The sequence below is a fragment of the Hyaena hyaena genome, unplaced genomic scaffold (assembly GCF_003009895.1).
Source record: "Hyaena hyaena isolate Hyena2069 unplaced genomic scaffold, ASM300989v1 scaffold_630, whole genome shotgun sequence".
Taxonomy (NCBI): Eukaryota; Metazoa; Chordata; class Mammalia; order Carnivora; family Hyaenidae; genus Hyaena; species Hyaena hyaena.
This window is the reverse complement of record NW_024081265.1, coordinates 573,657-596,355: the sequence shown is the minus strand read 5'-3', so window position 1 is coordinate 596,355 and position 22,699 is coordinate 573,657. Positions and strand designations below refer to the sequence as shown.

Genomic DNA, 22,699 nt, shown 5'->3' with positions numbered 1-22,699 from the left:
ATTCAAATAGTTGACTGAACTCATTGTCCTGAGAAAGAAATGCTGTCCCAAACTGGTTATTACCATGTTCTTTTGAGTCTGTGTTCATCATTCACTTACACATTTGTGGAGTGTTCTTCAATTTCAGTGTAAGTGGGTTGATGGTACTTTTTCAAAGGAAAGAATATTTTAAGTACAATTTCAGTAGCTTCAGCTAAATTAACACTAAGAATGGGTGTATTTTCAACACATTGATTTAATAATGTATGAAGCCCCTGTAAGAAGAATGTTAAGATCATTAGCTAGTACCTTCTCTCAAGGCCTAGTCTTGTAAGAGAAGCTAAGTTTACAAGTATATCTATTTTGAGGTATATTTTGACATAGCATACCAAAGCAGGGAGAAAAGGCATAAAAATTCAGAGAGGAGAAAATTTAATGCAAAAAAAAATATGTATGGGTGATGTGCTATATGAAGGAAACATCAAGGAAGTGAGAGAGGAGAGCTTCCCAAAAAGATAGAAGATACTGCAGTATTCTTAACAAGTATTCTTAGTTAAGGCACCTGGGTGGTTCAGTCAGTTAAGTATCCAGTTCTTGATTTTGAATCAGATCATGATCTCACAGTTTGTGGGATTGAGCCCTGTGTGGGACTTTGCTCTGACAGTGCAGGACCTGCTTGGGATTCTCTCTCCCCTTCCTCCCTGTCTCTCTAAACAAATAATAAACTTTAAAAAAAAAATTCTCCCTTGAGAATTTCCAGGACACTTGTTTGCCTGGAAAACTAATAGCATAGTAGGAATTATATTTCAATATTCATTTAGGTTATATTTATCTGTATCCTACACATGGTTGACAAGGCCCTAAAGGATTTTACTCCAGCCCCACCTTTTGTCACTACTTTCCTTTCTTACATCCATATCCTGTCTGACCATTTGGTAACAATTTCATATCTTCAGATCTTCAAAACTTTGAATTTGCTAACCTCTCTCCCTGGTATATTCTATATTTTCATCTAATCCATGCACTCTAACTTACCCAGTTAATTTTCTCTGTTCATGTCTTAACTACCATTTGCCTAAAAAAAAATGATGTCCCATCTTAATGAACCCTATCTGTGCTCCTCGTACGATCTTGAACTTCTCTACTGGAGAATTTATTCCACTGTGTTATAATTGTTCACTTATCTTTATCCTCCACCAGACTGTAGGTGTTCTGACAGCAGGACTCCCATTTTGCTTGCCTCTAGATCTCACTGTGGTTGGCTGGTAATAAATAAATAATATTATTGAATCAGTGAATAGATGAGTAATATGTAGTGGATATATTAGCATCTTGCCAAATTGTGAATTTTAGAATGTAAGTACGTCTTATTCAAGCCTGGCACCTCAGAGATGACATGGTTATGGTTCTGAACAAAGTGACTTGTGTATCTGAAACATTTTCTTGGTTATGACTGTCATTAGAACACAGTAACAAGACAGAAATCTCTGTTGGATTTCAATCAAATGGAAGCCACTGGAAAACATAAGTGTGTGAAAAATTATTAAGAAGTAATGTAAATGGAAGGGAAAAAAGTTGTACTAAGTACCAAACAAATGCATAAAATTAAAATTTTTATTTTTTTACTTAAAAATATATATTTTTTTTGAAAGAGAGAGGGAGTGAGGGAGGGGCAGAGAGTGAGGGAGAGAGAAAATCCCAAGCAGGCTCCATCAGCATGGAGCCTGGCACAGAGCTTACTCTCATGAACTGCGAGGTCAAGAGTTGGATGCTTAACCAACTGAGCCACACAGATGCCCCAATCCAAATTTTGACCAAAAGAGAAATATAAAAACTATGAAAATTTTTAACTTTATTTTATTTCATTAAGGTATATATCAAATCAAATAATGAATGATGTCCACCATTCAATGTTCCTATTGAATAATTAAATTGTTTTTAAACATTTGTGAAATTCCACTTATTACGTTTGTAGATAGTACTAAATTAGAAATGTTTACTAATATACTGAAACACAAGCAAAAAATTTAAGACATTCCTGCAAATGAGAAAATTAGTTGTATATCTGGATGTTTTAAAGAAATATGGATCTAATAGCAGGCTTCAGAAGAGCAGGGAAACTGTAGCCTTGTAAACAACTGGCAGATAATAAATGTATCAGGCAAATTACTGTAGGTTATAGTTGACCACAAATTGAATCATAATGTAGAAATGATCATGTATTGTAACAACTTATGATAATCACTTTCTTTGCAAGAATATAATTTAAGAATATATAAATATATTAATATCACAAATAACTTTACAAAGCAAGTACAAATGCACTTGATGTGGAGGGTTAAGCAGATGCCAAATAATTAAATATGTTGCATGTCATCATGATTCACTCTCAGAGCAAAGAAAATGAATATGTAAAGAAAATATCAGATAAGAAAGAGGAAGAGCAGCAAGTCAGATTCAACTCTGGGTCTGCTTACAAAACACCTATGTTGTTTTAGAAAAGATATTAATGCCTTAATCACATCATTTCACATATACTGAAACTGAAGCCCAGCATCTCAGTAGCAGAATTAGAATTCAGATCATTGCTACTCTTGACTGTTCTTAAGAATTATGTTAAGGGAACCAGCAGACACACATGAGAACCCTAAAAATAAATGTGATATCTTAGCTGGGTCTTGAAAGATTATAAAGTTTGACAAGTGAAGAAAGATAGGAAAAGCCACTCAGAAAGAGGAAAGAGCTCTGAAACACTGCATTGTTTATATGTGAAACAATTGAAAGTATATATGGCTTGAAGGTAATATGAGGGGAAGAATATCCAATAGTAAGAGTAAAGATGGGGTGAGAAGGAATTTAGGGTAGTGGATTTGTTTTTTGTATTGAAAATGGGATAGAGAGGTTTTTAAAACACAAAGATTAACAGTGAATTATATAAAGAATTAAAAATACATAGGTGCTTGGACTGCTCATTTGGTTGAGCATTCGATTTAGGCTCAGGTCATTGATCTTGCAGTTTGTGAGTTCTAGCCCTACGTTGGACTCAGTGCTGTCAACCTGCCAGTGCACAACCTGCTTCAGATCCTCTGTCCCCCTCGGTCCCTGACTCTCCGTGGCTTACTCTCTGTCTCTCAAAATGTAAATAAAACATTAAAAAAATAGAAAATGTTTTGTAGGAAGTCTTCTGAAATAGTGAGAGACATTGCCATTGTAAATTAAAATTGTAAGGCATGCTTTATAGCATAACATGAAAGATGGTAAAGAGGCCAGAATTGGAACTATATAACCTCTTGTTTGATAGGTCAGGAGTCTGGGTTGTAACTTAATGATTGTTTCTAAAAGAGAGTACAGTAAAGCCTTGGATTGCAAGTAACTTGTCCTGCAAGTGTTCTGCAAGGCAGGCAAACATTTCTAATAAATTTTAATTTGATAAACAAGTGATATTTTGTAATACGAATAGTATGTGACACTGAACATCACATGATCACAACTGAGCCAATGGTTCTTGAAATCTGCTTTGATATACAAGTGCTTTGGATTACGAGCATATTTCCAGAACAAATTATGCTTGCAAGCCAAGGTTTTATTATGTATCTATTTACTACGAGGTGGCGTCTGAGGGATACATTATACTCTTAATTTCTTATTTCAAGAGTAGGGCTTTGATCTCCTTATCCTTTGGTAAGGAGTTTTAAGATAGCAGGAAGCAAGCCATGGCAAGAATCCATAGACAGTGACCAATAAAGAAAAGCTACAATTGATAACTGGGTCATGAGACAAGGAATAACAAAGGTGTGATTACAGGCCCTAGGAAGGAGGTAAGAATCAAACAGAAGTATTGCATTCATGCAGACTAGTTGCAGAAATGGCTTGAACATAAGGCCAATGTATTGACTGGAGCTGAATAAGCACCTTTTGACAAAACACTTGTCTTTGGAAAAGTGAAATGGGATGAAACTACCTGTGTAAACTGAGGAACTTTACCCATGCAGAGGACAATATATGTGACTGCTAGGGACAGGGATAGGTCTGACAATTTCCTTTTCCTGTCTGAAATTGGAAAGAACCATTAGAGTAGCAAGTGAAAAGTAGAAAAGGAATATCAAACACAATTCAAGAAATGCAGTTCAAATTAAGAACCACCAGTTTCTTATCATGAAATAGGACAAAAAGGGACTTTTATGTTCTAGGACACTGAAAACATATCATGAGAGATTAATGTATTAAACATATATTTATTGAGCATCTATACATGGACGCTCTTAATTTTAGAGAGACAGACACTAATCATGCAAAAAGAAAAGAAAAGAAAAGAAAAAAACATGAAAAAAACCCAAAACAAAAATAAAACAGACCAAAAAAAACCAAACACCCTGATCTCCCTGATCTTACATGTTGCTATGCCTTTAGTGCTTCTATTGAAGTGTTGATATTAGGGATAATTTTACTATGTTGTTGGAAAGATTATGTAGGACCCTGTCAAATTTCATATAATTTCATCACTTCATGTCTCTCTTATTTCAGCATTCCTCCTGTCCCTCTGGTTATCAACACAATCATACAGCAATATAGATTTTTCTAGTAGTTATTTGACCTTAACCTCAATTTCAGAGAAACTAACTTTTCTTTGTTAGCATTCGAAAATGGAAAAAGATAAGGGAAAAAATGGTTTGTGAACATAGGAGGAAAAAAAACTCATATAATTATGAAGGCAGATAGCTACTGTTCTATAATTTTCATCTCTTTTTATTTTATGTGTTTATTTTATTTCATTTATCTTATGAATTATGCATTTTATAACTACATTGTAACTAGAGCTACTACTGAGGCAGAATAATGCTTAAATGATAGGTATATATCTTAGTCTCTAAAATGAACTCCCATTTTTTCCTCAAAAGGGAATGAAAACCTACAGAAGGTAAACTAGTTGCTCAAGTTCAGAGTTCAAGTTAAATTGAACAACAGTTTACCTTGACTTTTAGTTCACTGATTTACCCTCTTTATTTGATTGCCTTTCCTTAGGTCTTGCTTTAAGATTTGAAAGCATGTAGGGCTTCAGGTTTGAATATATAATTTTCCTTCTCAAAGACATGTATTCAAATAAAAAAGTCTTTGTGTTCTAGCTGTAAACTCTTTCAGTGTACTTTGCAGTCTTTAATATGCAAATATCCTAGTTCTGAAAGTTTTTCTACTTCTTCAAAGAGTAAAACCAGTATGTGTGGCTTCTAGACACCAGACTTTAGTATATTAACACAAAGTGCATCACTAGCAAGGTAAAGTTTGTTTTTAATACCACTGGAGTAGGATTTAGACTTGTAAAATAAAGTCAATACTGTATCCTACAAATATAACATTCTGTATAGACTGTTAGGAGAATGAAAAATAATCTGGACAGGTCAAACAAATAATTCCTTTTTAAGGTCACATACTCAGGCACATTTTGATATTGAATATTTTACTCTTCTCCTGTATAAGCCTTCAGAAAGAGTAGATTTCCATGCTCCATGCCAGAAATCTCAGTGAAATAGGACAGCTATACGTAGCGGGCCCATCTCATTAACTAGAAGCTACAGCCGTGACAGTATCTGAGGGGCAACCAAGGCTTTGCTTTCAGGGAACAAGTAGGTCAATACTTATATTTATAACCATCAGAAAGTTTCTCAGTGTGTTGAATGATATTTGATCTTTCCAGCTAAAGTACCCTCTGAGGATGAGTAATAGGGGCGTGTTCTCATTTTGGTTATCTTGGATAAAATTTGTTTATTCTTGTGATTTTGTAAGCACATATATGTAGGATAAATTCGATCCAGTGATCCCTAAAGGATTGGCTTCCTCAAAGAACACTGCACAGATTTTAAGACTATTCAATTTAGTGATTCAAATTCTATGGTCTTTTCAAAGAGACCATTGAATTCACAAAATAATTTTATTATGGTGTGCTCTACCTGTAGAAAGTATGGTAATGAAAAAATTAAAGGCATCCCCTGCCGTACAACTGGAATTGTCACTGATATGCAAGACTGATGACCATGGAGAAGTCTAGATAGAATCATCATCTGTGCTTTGTGTGCAGACCTGGCTGATGAGAAAACTTGCTGCATATGCCAGTTCCCTAGAACAACAGAGTTATCAAAACAAGAAAGGACCTGAAGACCATAGCCATTTTAAAAACCTTGTTGCCCAAAATCCAAAAGAGATTCAAAATAAACCATGGAGATAGTGAAGGAAACTGAGGATATTTTACTTGGCATCCTATGGTTAGATTTTAGACTTGAAGGTAAATATTCAGAGAGTAAATAAGAAGATAAATTCTGGCCTAAGAAAATTTATGATGGTCAAGAACAATAAAGTTGTTATAATAGCATTCTTGAATAGTTTACAAAGCAAATGGAATGGAAAATATTTTCACCAATTGTAGTAAAAGATAATATTATTAAGGCTGCACTTCCAAACTTCTCACCTGTTATCAGAATAATATTTTTAAAGGACAAAACTGATAATCTAGCTGGTGGGAAAGTTTTAATTTCCAAAAACAAGCAATATTACAAATAGGTGGACAGAATAGAAACAATGCCAACAGAAAAATAAAGCTAACAAGTATTTCTTAAAAAATGTCAATGTTAGAGTCTTTTCTATAATATTAAAAACTAGAAGATTCATAAATTATAGTTTTCAAAGTTAAAGTTTACTAAATAATAGTGAAATTAGGTGGTCATATTGGAAGAAAAAGAGTCTTAGCAGTAGATTTATAAAATAATCAGCCCTCTTACACTGTTGGTGGAAAAGCAAACTGGTGCAGCCGCTCTGGAAGACAGTATGGAGCCTCCTCAAAAAGTTAAAAATAGAGCTACCTTATGATCCAGCAGTTGTACTACTCAGTATTTACCCAAAGGATACAAAAATACTAATGCAAATGGATACATGCACCCTAATGTTTATATCAGGACTATCTACAATAGGTATTTTATGGAAAGAGCCCAAATGTCCATCAATTGATAAATGGTTAAAGAATACATAGTGTATATACACAATGGATATTACTCAGCCATAAAAAATAATGAAACCTTGACATTTATACTCACATGGATAGAGGTAGAGAGTATTATGCTAATCAAAAGAAGAGACAAATACCACATTATTTCACTCATATGTGGAATTTAAGAAACAAAACAAATGAACATAAAGGGGAAGAAAATTAGAGGAAAACAAAGAAACAGACTCTTAACTATAGAGAACAATCTGATATACCAGTAAGCATACCAACATGTGCATAATAGGAGTGCCAGAAAGAAGAAAAAGAAATGAGAATTTTTTTCTGAAGAAATAATAACTAAAAACCTTCCAAATTTGATGAAAACATTGACACGTCCTCAGAGTTCAGGAAATAACAAGTAGGATAAATACACATAGACCTACACCCAAAAGAGAAAAAATAAATAAATCTTACATGCAGCAAAACGATTTCCAAAATGAAGATGAAATACATTCCAGATAAATACAAATAAGAAAATGTATTGCCAGAAGACTTGGCTTAATAAATACTCAAGGAAGTCCAAAAGAAAGTGACATCATAGAAGAACTGTGTTACACATACTAAAAGACAGTAGGTAAACTATTTGTTGATTCATTCATCAATTTATGAGTATTTGAGTTATTTCAAGTTTTGACTATTTTAAATATAACTACTGACTTGAATACAGAAAAAGGTAAATATAAAAGACTGCATATCTCTTCTTTCTCTTACCAACTGACTTAAAAAGAAATTGTGTAAAACAATGTGCAGTTGTATTATGAGGCATATGACATATGGGAATGTTACATATTTGACAATAAGCATACAGTTATGGGAGGTAGGAATAAAGTCAAATTGAAGTAATGGATGACACCAAATGGTAAATTGAATTCACAGGTAGAAATAAAGAGAGACAGACAGTAAATAAGAATTTTTTTAAAAGTATAATGTATATTCCTCTCTTCTCTCAGCTTCTTTTAAGGATCTACGATTATACAAAGCAATAATTATAACATTGTAGTTTTGTCCTGTCATTTACATACTGAAAAATTACTAAAGTGTAACTCAAATTACCACTCTGAAATATCTCTATCCTAAGACAGTTACAGTACTTAATGAGTAGAACATGATTGTTTTAAGTGCAATTAACTCTGTTCTGATATTTGAAACCTATCAAAGGGTGAGAAAACAAAGCAGGACAATATCCCTTGCCTATACTTGCTCATTGAATCATGGAAGATGTTGATGGGCATTTACTTCATGCAATAATAACATGCGAGGGTCTATAAAGAAATGTGTTGAGGTCATCCAAAGATGACTGTGTTCAGGCTAGTTGAGCAAAGGTTGAAGTGAACCCCAGTGTGCAAGGAGGAACGGTGGAGGCACTGACTGCTGTGAACAGAACATAAGTCTCAAGATGGAAAATCATGACCCAGATGGTACTGTCAAGGAAGACTTAATTTTCAATATCATAACCAGAAAAATTAACCAACTCCCCGAAGCAAAATGAATCTGTTTGAACATGGATCAATATATAATGGTCTTAATGCTGTTCTGTATGGTCTAATAGCAAATGATCTTTTTTGACACATCTTAAATGTGACACAGGCTCGTATAGCTGCTGGCTTACCAATGGCAGTGATTTTTGACCATGCATGCATCTTACAAAGGTTTTGTAAGTTTACCTTTTGATATAGGTGATGTGAATTGTGAAACCTGTACACAGGTTGGTCTTGTGTTTGGTGGTCTGTACCCTGTTTTCTTGGCTATTACTTATGAATGGTGGCCTAGCAGCCAGGTATAAATCAGCCCTGTTACCAGAAAGAGGAAACAACTTACTGGACTAGAATTTCTAAGCCCATCATTAGAAAGATCTTATTTCCCATTTTGCTCCAGACCGTGTTGGCAGCATACCTTGGCTCCAGACAATATAAATTAGTTATAAAGTCTCTTCAGTTGTCTGAATCAGGCCTAGAAATCCAGTGATTGTTAAACCACTTTGTACACAAAGATAAAACAGTAATGTATGAAAAAGAAAAGAAATGTGTTGATATTTTATAGCATTTTTTGAAGTTTGAGTAGGAAGGTATCTTTCTTAAAAAGTCCTCTTTGGTATGCAAGAATAGATTTTTGGGTAAATTCAGCTCTTCGCATGTGCATCATTCATTGTTCAAGCCATCCAACCTTTAGTATTTGACTGTATTATTAAGGTGTTAACCATTTATGAGAGATTATTTTATTTCTTCTCTAATAAAAGTAGGAAAAGAGCCTTCTAGTAAAATAGTTTGCATATCTTGATCCAGTTTTGAAATTTATTATTAATGTGGGAAATTTCTTGAAAACCTGTCCTTCACTTGGACAAACTGGGCCATATCCAGAAAAGAGTGAGTCAAATTAAAGCTTTCTTAAGCAATGGCTAAGATAAATAGATATTTCACTTTTAAAAATAGTACAGAAATTTACAGCTAGACAAACATTTCACATTCACATGTCTCAGTGTATCTAAATCTCTCTTCTGTAAAGCTTTTGACTTCCACAGATGTATTTGCCTGAGGGGTTTCTAGGACAGCCAATAGCTGGAGCTCTAAACTTTCCACTTAATTTTCATATATGAAAATGGCTTGAAACCTTTCCTTTTATAGATTAGAAACTTAAGGTCAGATAAGGAAGGTAAAACCTATGTTCAAATGTAGAAAAGCTAACATGTGAAGGGAATAGAAATCATTCTATGGAGTCCCATAAGACAGCAATAGAATCAGTGAATGGAAGATAAAAGTTAGAAAAACTACTACTAAAAAAAAAAAATCCACCAACATAAACTATCATTCAGATGATTTGATCACAAGGAACACTGATTTCTCCAGATATAGAGATGTTGAGGAAGAGGGGCACCTGGGTGGCTCAGTCGGTTAAGCATCCAACTTCAGCTCAGGTCATGATCTCACGGTTTGTGGGTTTGAGCCCCGTGTCAGGCTCTGGGCTGACAGCTAGCTCAGAGCCTGGAGCCTGTCTTCAGATTCTGTGTCTACCCCTGTCTCCGACCCTCCCCTGCTCATACTGTCTTTCTCTCTCTCTCAAAAATAACTAAAAACATTTAAATAAATTTTAAAAAGATGTTGAGGAAGAATCTGGGATTTGGCTCTTGGTGGTATAGAGGATGGATGTATCTGATCAAAGGTTGGATATGGTGTCTCTTAAGACACATTTTAACTCTAAGAGTTTGTGATTTTTATATATATAAGAAAGTGACTTTCTTTATTTGGTGTTTCTCAGACTGTGAAAGGTTTTGCTAAAAGGAAATTTGAGTGTCTTTGTGCCATTTGTGTAGACAGCATTTTGGTGTTTTTATCTGGTGAAAACCTCTTATCCTTCCCACCATACCCTAGGAAAGGCATGTGAGTATCATTAAAAATATGTATATTTATATTTTCCTGACCCACTCTAGTGTTTATCACAGCAAATAATTTTAATTCAAATGCCAACCTCACATTGCAGTTAGTAGCTACCTTGGAGTTTGTGTTCTAAATAATGCTGATTGGTAGTTTGGGTTCAAAATAGGGAGTCAGATCCCTTGAGTCAGTTAGTTGGTATCTTTGGTATAAATCAATAAATGAATAGGTAGTTTGGTATGTGAAAAAAATAACATAGACATATGATTTGATAAACTAGGGGGAAAATGTAAAATTGCATTAGGCTTATGTATATTTTTTCTTTTCAACTATGATTTTGAAGTTCAAATATTCTCTTATTTCTTGATGAGTAGGAATGTTTTTGTATCTTCTACTGATTTTATCAGGCTTTTGAAAGCATTATCCATTTATTGAGATAAGGAAACAATAGGTATGATTATTAGACTATTTGCTTAGCCCCAAATTTTCCTGCCAGAATAAAATGCTTCTACTTCCTCTAGACCATTTCTAAGATAGCATTTTAAGGAAAACAATATCAGCTTAGAAATTCTAATGTGTAAATTTTGTTATCCCTTTTAGAAAAGTATACTGGGTGTTCATTTTGCAACTCTTTCTGTACTACTCTCTGTGAAACTGTGCAAGATTATCTTTTATATCCATGTTAACAAGTGAGGACAACTATGTGAATTTTCAGGCTTTGAATTCTGGAGACAGATGGACATATGCACATAAAATCATCATTGGTAGAACACATAAGAACCTAACTAATTGTAGATGTATAGATTGGAAATACAAGAAGTGATATTATGATGATGTCAGAGTATTATGGTCTCTTTGCTTAGAACAAGCATATAGAAGATTTACTGTCAAACTATTTTAAATGAACTGAATTATTTCTATTAAAACATTATAAAAGTCTTAATTTATTCATGTCAAGTCCTTTAAAATTATGAACTTTCTTATATTTGCTATTTCATACCTGACCAGTCCTCTTGCCATTTTCATCATATAAGCTGTAATAGTAATACAGACTTTGAACAATTCACTTGAATATTTTCCAGAAAACAGAAAAGATTTTACTCTAAAGACTCCTTACAGTCTTGCTTTACCCTGTATAAATAGGGGTTCGTTACAGCTCAATGCCAAATGGAAAAGGAGAATATTTCTATCTGACATTGCATACACAATGTGACAGCCACTTTTCACAGTTCATCATCACATATGTGACTCTTTTCTGTGTGCACGGATGGTAGCATACAAAGGTTGAAAACAAAACTGAAGGGTGAAGTCTATAATAAGCAAGGGAGGGGCAGAGAGTGAGGGAGACAAAGAGTCTGAAGCTGGCTCCAGGCTCCGAGCTGTCAGCACAGAGCCCGATGGAGGGCTCGAACCCACAAACCGTGAAATCATGACCTGAGCCAAAGTTGGATGCTTACCTGACTGAGCCATCCAGGTGCCCCTCAGAATGCTTTTCATGAAAAAAGTGAGGGTATATTTTTTGGGTAACCAGAAATCTCATTTCTAGTCATTAAGAAGCAGAGCTAGGACCTGAAGACAAATTTGTGTAACTCTAAAACCAAGTCTCTTAAAATCTACAGTATAGAATATTCTTTCATTTCCATTGTATACATCATTATTTTAAAACTTAGTTACTTGTACAGTGCCGTGTTAATGCTGTGTGAAAAGCTTGATTATGTAAATTTGGAAACTATAACATATTCATTTAATCAATAGAAATGGAAAAAATCTTAGAAAGCTATGTTGTCACACAATAGACATAGAAATCAGTAGAATTTGGAAAAAATCTTGGGAAGCTTATGCTGTTACACAATGCATATGGGATATCTTAATTTTCTATTTTATTTTTGTTATTTTCTAACTAGAACCTATGAGGTATCTGTAATTTAGCTGATTAAGCCTTTTTGAGTGAATTTGAATTTATGTATCAAATGACCAGTGTAAGACTTCAAGAATAGGAGAAATACACTCTGTAAATATGATACAACTGCCTTCAGGAGTTGAATAGTGTTAAAAGACTAGCATAGCAATTTTATGTTCTTATATTCTGTATTCTTACTATTTTTGTAGAGCATAGGAACTTATCTCTGCAGAATTGCAGAGGACAAAGTTACTATAAATGCCTACAGTGTTTCTGGTTTCAAGTTGTTTCCCCCCACCCCCACCAAGCCTATTGTTGGCAAGCCCATTTACTACTGAATAATGAGTAAAAAGGAAATAATTGTGTGATTGTATGGATTTTTGTTCTTAGTCCTTGTTTAAAAGTCAAGTAGTTTAGATGACTTATTGATTAGTAGAGTGAGTAGCAGTTAGAGGTCAGTTGGGAATGAATTGATACTTGAACCAAATACAAAGATAAATGCATTTAAAAACTCACTTGTAGGAATATTACAGTATAGAAAATCAATGAGTATTTTTATCCCTTTAGAAAAATTAAAATGTAAAAAAATATAAATCTAGAAATTGTTTTTATTTTTTAAATTTTTTTTAAATGTTTTATTTATTTCTAGGAGAGAGAGAGAGAGAGAGAGAGAGACAGCGTGAGCAGGGGAGGGTCAGAGAGAGAGGGAGCCACAGACTGAAACAGGCTCCAGGCTCTGAGCTGACAGTCAGCACAGAGCCCGATGCGGGGCTCGAACCCACAAACCGCGAGATCATGACCTAAGCGAAAGTCGGACGCTTAACCGACTAAGCCACCCAGGCGCCCCTAGAAATTGTTTTTAGATAAAAATTTATAAGATCATGTTTTTAATTTATTTCTTTAAATTCAAGTAGTTAACATACAATATATTATTGGTTTCCAGATTATAACCCAGTGATGCATCACTTACATGTAATACCCAGTGCTCATCCCAAGTGCCTACCTACTGCCCATCACCCATTTAGCCCATCCCACCACCCTTCTACCCTCCAGCGACCCTTGGTTTGTTTTCTGTATTTCTCTTACAGTTTTGCCCCCGTCTCTGTTTTTATCTTATCTTTCCTTCCCTTAACCTATGTTCATCTGTTGTTTCTTAAATTCCACATATGAGTGAAAACATATTTGTCCTCTGACTGACTGCACTTAGCATAATACCCTTCAGTTCCATCCATGTTATTGCAAATGGCAAGATTTCATTATTTTTGATCTTTGTTAATTCATTTGTGTCACAAATACTACTTGGATACATATTTTAACATTAGGCAGCAGTCTGATAAAGACTGTCTTTATCCCAGAAATAGCCTACTGAATGGCTGCAAGGAATATTCCCTTACATTATACCTATGTTCATAACCAACTTAGTGGCCAGCATGAAATGGGTATATAATAGATATGGATAAATTGGGACATTAAATTTATAAAATTAATTAGTGAAAGGTGATTTAAATATCCAGTTTTTTAAAATGATTCTCAGAAGAAGTACAGGATACCGTAGTGGTTATTTTCTGTTAGTAAGACTTAAGATTTCCCAAGTTCCCTGATGTTTAATGATGTTTGAATATAACCCACCAATGTTTCCGCACACATCTGTAAATCCTTTCTTCTTCTTTTTAAAAATATTTATTTTTGAGAGAAAGAGAGAGAGAGAGAGAGAGCGCATGCAAGTGCACAGGCAGGGGAGGGGCAGAGAGAGGGAGACACAGTCTGAAGCAGGTTTCAGGCTCTGAGCTGTCAGCACAGAGCCCGACATGGTGTTCGAAATCACAAACTGAGATCGTGACCTGAGCTGAAGTTCGACACTCAACCGACGGAGCCACCCAGGCACCCCAAATCCTTTCTTCTTTATTCAGTTCTGGGAGATCAGTTAACTGACAGAGAAAGGAACTTTATGTATTTTATTACGTTCCGGTGCTGCTTAAGGACAACCTTGTTTAAATCCTTTCTAATTGTTTCAAAAGTTGTAGATCAGGCAATTAGAAGTAGAACAGCTGTGTATCTGTTGCCTGCAATACTGGAAAGATTCATTTTCTTTCTGTATTGCCTGTCATATCAAATAAAGAGGCTGAGAGTTTGTCTGTGATAAATGCATTCTATTTAATGCAATGGGACAGTCCCTTAATTTGAGCACCTAGCATAGTGTCAGCCTAAATCTCCTTCTGCTGATTTAATTAGCAAAAGTTCCATATTAATCACTTTGCAATTAAACTTTTTTAGTCTCCCATTGAAAAAAATATATAATCCTTTCACAAAACAACAAAAATTTAGAATGAGCTCAATAATAAAAGTAATTTGCATTTTTTAAACAAATGTGTTAAACAGCTTATGAATTATTCAACATTCAGTGTTGGTTCTTCAGACTTAATGAGCCTCTCTAATTTGACTTCCATACCAAATTGTAAATTTTATTCTATGTTTATGAATTGAAAAGTATTCATCAGCAAAATGCATGTACCAATGTGCTATATATTGTTAATAATTTTTTTTCTAATTAGGCAAGAAAGTTTGTTCTAGCAATGCAAGCAGAATTCCTTACTGTGATAAAAATAGTTTTATAACTGTTATTCATTTTACTGCCATATTTATTATGAGCAAACTATAGGTGGAAATCTCATTTTTGTTATGATTTTATATTTTTCTTAGATGTCCTATGTTGAATGATCACACAGAACCCAATTATAAATCTATTTCTCAAAGCCTCAAGGCTGTTTTGTTATCTCATCTTGAGTGGCAAGGTTCAAAGTTCTAGCAAACTAGAATCCTATATATATATATAAAGCCTAGCATCATAATATTTCTTCAAAAAGAAGTAAAGCATTTCTCAGTTTTTGGGTATATCTCTTTCACTGACAAAATAACAGTTCATTTAATGATGAAGAAAATGCTGTCAGTAAAACAAGGAACAAAACCCACAAATTAGCCTAATATGTGCACTTTAAACTCTTTATTGCATTTGAAATTCAACATATATGCTAATGACCTAAACATAACAGAAATATACAAATATTTGCCAACCTATCTTGAGTATTTCCTCTGTACCTGGCTCTGTTCTAAGTACTTCCACACATTCCTTACAAAAAGCAGCATTAGGAGATAGATTCTATTATACTGTATCTTAATGAGGAACCTGAAGGTCAGAGAGTTGAGTTACTTTCCCTGATAGTCAGCAAGTCACTGGCCAGGTAGCTACTCAGGCTCCTGGCCAGGCTGATTCCATAGCCCATGATGGTAACTACTGACAGCCCTCTCTAAACCATGCTAGGCATACTTCATGCCTCTTGTTGAGTTGCATCCATTATTCTATTTTGAATAATTTCATGTTGGGGAGTATAAGCTGTTCTACCTCATAATGTTAATGAAATGGTTCATAGAAGAATTAAGTGAGTTCTCACTTCTAACTGGAACGCTACTGGTCATCTAATAGATCATCTAATTGTAGCTCATTTCTGTCAGTAATAAAAACATATTTTTTTCTTTTTCATGCATCATTTTTAGTGTGTCTTAGGCAATTCTCTCTCTTTTTAAGGGGTATTTTGGCTCACTATAATCCCTAGATATTTTTTTTTCTGCCAAAGGACAGATTCTAGAGATGGATGCAAATAGAAACTTATTTTTTTTAATGTTTTATTTATTTCTAGGAGAGAAAGAGAGACAGCGTGAGCAGGGGAGGGTCAGAGAGAGAGGGAGTCACAGACTCTGAAACAGGCTCCAGGCTCTGAGCTGGCAGTCAGCACAGACAGAGCCCGATGCAGGGCTCGAACCTACAAACCACGAGATCATGACCTAAGCGAAAGTCGGACGCTTAACTGACTAAGCCACCCAGGTGCCCCATAAATAGAAACTTATTAAAACCACAGTATGTCAGAGATGTATATCTCACATTTTACTGTAAAATTTAGATTTAGGATTTTCTAAAATGGGCTACACTAATCCAAATCTCTTCTTCCATTTTCATCAGTTTGGTGTTTTATGTGAAACAAAAATTCCTAAGAATGTATCTCGAGTCATTGTACAAAATAAGAACTCAAAAAATAGTGGTTCCCTCATGCCCTCACTTGAAATTTTATAAATAATGTCCAGTAGCGGTGCATGTAGTTAGCACAGTGGTTCTCTATCCCATCTATAGTTATCATTCATCACATAGATCTAGAAAAATGTGTGCTTGATCCCAACAGATTTTGGAGACCTAGGTTGGTGATTCTGAAGTTCTATTTTTTAGTCTCATATTTGTCTTATATGGAGAGTCATCATATAAATCCATAAATGAGGCTAATTATTTCTTCAATCCTGAGAAAATTAAAGGGAATATATAAAATTAGGCCAGATACTCCAAGTGTATTTACATTTGAGACAGTAATCTAGAAGAAAGGGCATAAGAGCAACCATATGCAGCATTTCTTAGATTTGACTAAGTTTGGCAATAGCTAATAATGGCATGAAGAAAAAGTTATCAAGGTGGTTTATGGGAATTTTTCTGTGGTTAACTCTTAGTTATGCTCTAGCATTGGTTCCTTGTCTTCCTAAGAGTTTTTCTAATGTTCCATATATAATCCTTGCAGAATACACACACACATACACACACACACACACGTGCATACATACATTATACATACTGTAGCCCAAGGGCTACTTTAATTAATCAGGGTTAAAAATAAGAAGCCAGTTGTCAGGAACTAGCTTACACTCTTTTGCCTTATTCTTTACTCTGCCAACAGGTTCTCTTCTTTTAACACAGAGATCTAGGCTCCAAATATAAGGTGTATTTCAGGAGTGAGTTTATAGCATGTTTATTAAGAGGAGGAAGACTGAGATGTGCCTGGGTTGTATGAGGATCCTACCTGGAGACTATCACATGTTTCTATGAAATATATTATTTCAGCTTTTAATATTCCCAATAACCAAGGAGAAGACTATTTGGCACTCTTTTCCCAAAACATCCAAACTCTCGTTCTAGATTTTATTTGCCTAGTAAAGGGAAAGTAGTCATTCTTCATCTTTATTATCTTCAAACTTATTTAGAAGGAAACTAAAGCAGGTTGTAATTTTACGTAGACTTACCAGTAAAGTCAAAGTGTGTCCTGCATTTAAATAATTTTTAATGTATTATTTTGTTCTTTCATTAATTAAAATACATGTGTATTGGGTACCTACCATATACTAACTCTGTAAGTACTAACTCTGTAAGTCAGTGAGCAAACCAAAATACTACTATCTGGATACCAAATTCTGGACATGTCTGGAGAGAGCAAATGAAACCTACCAGCTTTTTTTTTTTTTTTTTGGTCCCACCCCTACCCGTAAACCTCATAACTTCTGTTGTCTTAGTTCCAACTTCACCTCACCTCTGCTTCAGTCCACCACAGTCACTTAGTGACCTAAATCCTATTGTGACTTCCAATAATCCTCTGGTATTTGAGATGTTAGAAAGTTGTTCTTTATATTTAACTACCAACTCCTATGATGAAATTGACAACCATTTATTTCCACTCACCAGAGAAGAAACCAGCTGGACAGTTACATTGTGTAATTATGCATCAGATCTATTGCTCTCTAAGTGGTTAAGTATAGATAAATGACTTCATATCTCATGATCAAACAGAGATGTCAATGATGTTTTGTTGCTACAGTGGGCTTTTCAGAGTTGTTCTGATTTCCTAAGAGAATTTACTCAATTCAGATTATTTTCATATTAGTAATTATCATATGTTCAAGTATCTTTGTGTGATCCTTGATGACAAGGTGTGTAGTGATAGTAGTATCCTTGGTGCCTACCCTACTGCTTCCATGCATTATTGCTTAATAACTTTTTGCCAATTTGTCTTGTGTGCCTTAGGCAAAATTGATAAATAGGCACTGATTTGAAAAGGGGCTAGAAGTCAGAAATAAATGATACAGAAACAACAACAAAAACCCAGTGGAACAGATCAATGAAATCAGGAGCTAATTCTTTGATGAGATCAACAATATTGATAAACCTCTAGCCAGACTCAGAAAAAGAAACAAACAAAAACAAGATTCAAAATCAGATGAGAGAGGAGAAATAGCAACCAACACCACAGAAACACAATTATAAGAGAATATTAGGAAAAATTATATGCCAACAATTGGACAACAAAGAAGAAATGGAAAAATCCCTGGACACATATAACCTACCAAAACTGAAGCAGGAAGAAATAGAAAATTTGAACAGGCCAGTTACTAGCAAGGAAATGAAATCAGTAATCAAAAAACTTCCAACTAAGTTCAGGCAGATAGCTTCACAGGGGAATTCTACCAAACATTTAAAGAAGAGTTAATTCTTCTTAAACTATTCCAAAGAAATTGAAGGAAAACTTCCAAACTTGTTCTATGAGGCCAGCATTACCCTGATACCAAAACCAGATAAAGAAGAGAGGTATGGGTCAATAACTTTGATAAACATCAATGCAAAAATCCTCAACAAAATACTAGCAAACTGAATACAACATACATTTAAAAAAAAAATTATTCACCGGGGCGCCTGGGTGGCTCAGTTGGTTAATCGTCCTACTTTGGCTCGGTCATGATCTCATGGTTTGTGGGTTCGAGCCCCCCGTTGGGCTCTGTGCTGACAGCTAGCTCAGAGCCTGGAGCCTGTTTCAGATTCTGTACCTGCCTCTCTCTCTGACCCTCCCCTGCTCACGCTGTCTCTCTCTCTCTCAGAAATAAATAAAACATTAAAAAAATTATTCACCATGATCAAGTAGGATTTATTCCCAGGATTGAAGGTTGGTTTAATTTACAAATCAATCAACATAAGACATCGTATCAATAAGCGAAAGGATAAAAAACTATATGATCATTTCAATAGGTTTAGAAAATTTGACAGAATACAACATCCATTCATGATAAGAACCCTCAAAAAAGTGGGTTTAGAGGAAACATACCTCAACATAATAAAGGCTTTATATGAGAAACCCATAGCAAACATCATACTCAATGGACAAAAAGAGCTTTTCCCCTAGGATGTATACGCTCACCACTTTTATTCAACATAGTACTAGAAGTCCTAGCCACAGAAATTAGACAACAAAATGAAATAAAAGGTAAGGAAGAAATGAAGATTTCACTATTTGCAGATGACGTGGTTCTATATATAGAAAACCCTAAAGGATCCACAAACCAAAACAATACCACCACTGCCATCACCAACATAAACCTGCTGGCACTGATGAATCAGTAATGATGCAGGATACAAAATCAATGTACAAAAATCTGTTGCATTCCTAAATACTAATAAGGAAGCAATAGAGAGAGAAATTAAGAAAATCACATTTAAAATTGCACTAAAAAATAATAAGATACGTGGGGAAAAAACTAACCAAAGAGGTGAAAGATCTGTACTCTGAGAACTATAAAACACTAAAACACTAATGAAAGTAATTGAAGACCCAAAGAAATGGAAAGACATCCCATGCTTATGAATTGTTTTTTTTTAAATAAATATTTTTGTCTTTATTTTATTTTGAGAGACAGAGACAGAGAGCAAATGGAGGAAGGGCAGAGAGAGAGGGAGACACAATCTGAAGCAGACTCCAAGCTCTGAACTGTCAGCACAGAACCCGATGCAGGGCTTGAACCCACGGACTGTGAGATCATGACCTGAGCCGAAGTCAGACACTTATTCAACTGAGCCACCCAAGCGCCCCTCCGTGCTCATGAATTGTAAGAACAAATATTGTCAAAATGTCTAATCTACTCAAGGCAATCTACAGGTTTAATTCAGTCTCTATATCAAAATATGAACGGTATTTTGACATAACTAGACCAATACTAAATTGTATATGGCATCTCAAAAGACCCCAAAAAGCCAAAGCAATCTTGAAAAACAAAACTGGAGGCATATTAATTCCAGACTTCAAGTTATATTACATAGCTGATGTAATCAAATAATATGGTACTGTCATAAAAATAGATACACAGATCAATGGAATACAAAAGAAAATCCAGAAACAAGCCCACAATTACATAGTCAATCTTCCACAAAGGGAGAAAGAATATATAATTGGAAAAGACAGTCTCTTCAACAGAGGGTGTTCAAAGATCTAAACCGTTTTTCTTACAGCATACACAAAAATAAATTCAAAATGGTTGAAATACCTAAATGTGAGACCTGAAACTATAAACGTCCTAGAAAAGAGAACAGGCAGTAATTTCTCTGACTTCAGCCATAGCAACTTTTTTCTAGATATGTCTCCTGAGGCAAGGGAAATAAAAGTAAAAATAAACTATTGGGACTATATCAAAATAAGTTTATGTACAGCAAAGCAAACAGTTAACAAAACTGAAAGGCAACCTGATGAGGAGGAGAAGATATTTCCAAATGACCTATCTGATAAAGGGTTAGTGTCCAAAATACACAAAAAAAAAACCTTCTAAAACTCAACACTCAAAAAACAATCCAATTAAAAAATGGGCAGAATACATGAAGATATTTCACCAAAGAAGACTTATAGATGGAAAACACACACATGAAAAGATGCACCACATCATTCATCATCAGGAAAATGCAAAAAAAAAAAAAAAAAAAAAACCTACAATGAGACATCACCTCAGACTTGTCAGAATGGCTAAAATCAAAAACACAAGAAACAACAAAGCGTTAACAAGGACATGAAGAAAAAGGAACCCTCTTACACGGTTGGGAATGCAGACTGGTGTAGTCACTCTGGAAACAGTATGGATGTTCTCTAAAAAAGTTAAAAATAGAAGTACCCTATGATCCAGAAAATACAAAAACACTTATTCAAAGAGATACATGCCCCCAAGTGTTTTAGCAGCATTATTTGTAGTAGCCAAACTATGGAAGCAGCTCATATATCCATTGATAAGTGAATGGGTAAAGAAGAAATGGTATATATATGCAATGGAATGTTATTCAGCCATAAAAAAAATGAAATTTTGCCATTTGCAATGACTTGGGTGGAGAGAGTATAATGCTAAGTCAAATCAATTAAAGAAATACAAATACCATATGGTCTAACTCATATGTGGCATTTGAGAAACAAAACAATTGAGCAAAGGAAAAATAGAGGCACACCAAAAAACAGACTCTTAACTATAGAGAACAAACTGATGGTTACCAGAGGAAAGGTGGGTAGGGGGATGGATAAAATAGGTGATGGGGATTAAAGAGGGCACTTGTGGTGACGAGCACTGAATGATGTATGGATTGTTGAATCACTATATTCTACATCTAAAACTAATAGAACATTGTATGTTAACTGGAATTAAAATAAAAACTTAAAAAGTGGGGAGGAAGAATCAATTCTGAAATCATGTATTTAAGTCTGTTTTTAGTGTATAGGTGCAACTTTCAGTCTGGAAATGCCTGGGTAATTATAGGTGGTCCTTTCCCTGTGAAATTCACAATTTACTCAAATCAGAGGTTGTGAAGACATATACATATACACACACAGTCCACTCTAACAACAAAATCAACACAAAATTGCATGCTCCCTGTGATTTAGCATAGTATTTAAGTAAGAAAGAAAGTATGAAAGAAAATGTCACTAGTGAGTAACCTCTGAAGGTTAGCTCTGAGTCAGAGACCTGTTCTTTTGGATACACTCACTGGTAAATACACTTATCTCCATAATTCTTGAGTTTTTCTGGTTACTTCTGGTTAAATGAAAGTTTTATTTCTAGCTAAACTTCCATAGAATGAGAATGTCAAAAAGCATTTTCTTTTCAAAATGCACTTGTTTCCCTTTGGATAAAAGGTTTCTCAGGGTTTTGCAGTGGCTTGTTCTTGCCATTATGTCATTAGCCAAATCCAAAAACAGGATTCTTGAAATTAGGCTAGACTTATTTCTGAAGTGTATTATTCACAAGTCTATTTCTGCTAGGTATCCTTTTGAAGGGATTCTGTGGTCAAATAGCTTTTGGAAATACTATATTTCATATTCTCATTTTGGAAGTTGAACGGGAATGGGAGCATACTGAGTGAAGTAACAAAATCAGACTTGTTTAATCTCAACTCCATTTTTCTCAAACTTACATGACTGTGGGCCCTCTTTCTCTCCCTTCTATTTATAGTTTGAAAAACACATGTTCTGAAGATAATCTTAACATTGACTGAGTCTGTATAGATACTAGCACAGCTTTCGGAAGCTTTGCTTGTTAGTTTGTTTTAGCTAAATGTTCTATTGTGGTTTTTTAACTTCCCCACTTATTATTTTCTCCAAGAATATAATGGTGAATATTCAACAAGATTCTGGCTCCTTGAACTACAATCTTGGTATTTCAAAAGAAAAGTAAAAGACAATTTCCCATTTAAGTTGTGTATAATCACTGTTAGGCTTTCAGTGTGATAAATTCAGGAGATTTAAATTGTATTTTATA

The 22,699-nt window shown here is 34.6% G+C and overlaps 1 protein-coding gene and 1 pseudogene across 2 annotated transcripts in view; both read left to right on the top strand.

The window, feature by feature from the left end:
- LUZP2 (leucine zipper protein 2) overlaps positions 1-22,699 on the top strand; it is a 457,455-nt gene that overhangs the window by 53,987 nt on the left and 380,769 nt on the right. The gene's annotated exons all lie outside the window — the stretch shown is intronic.
- On the top strand, positions 8,409-8,977 carry LOC120219587 (annotated as a pseudogene).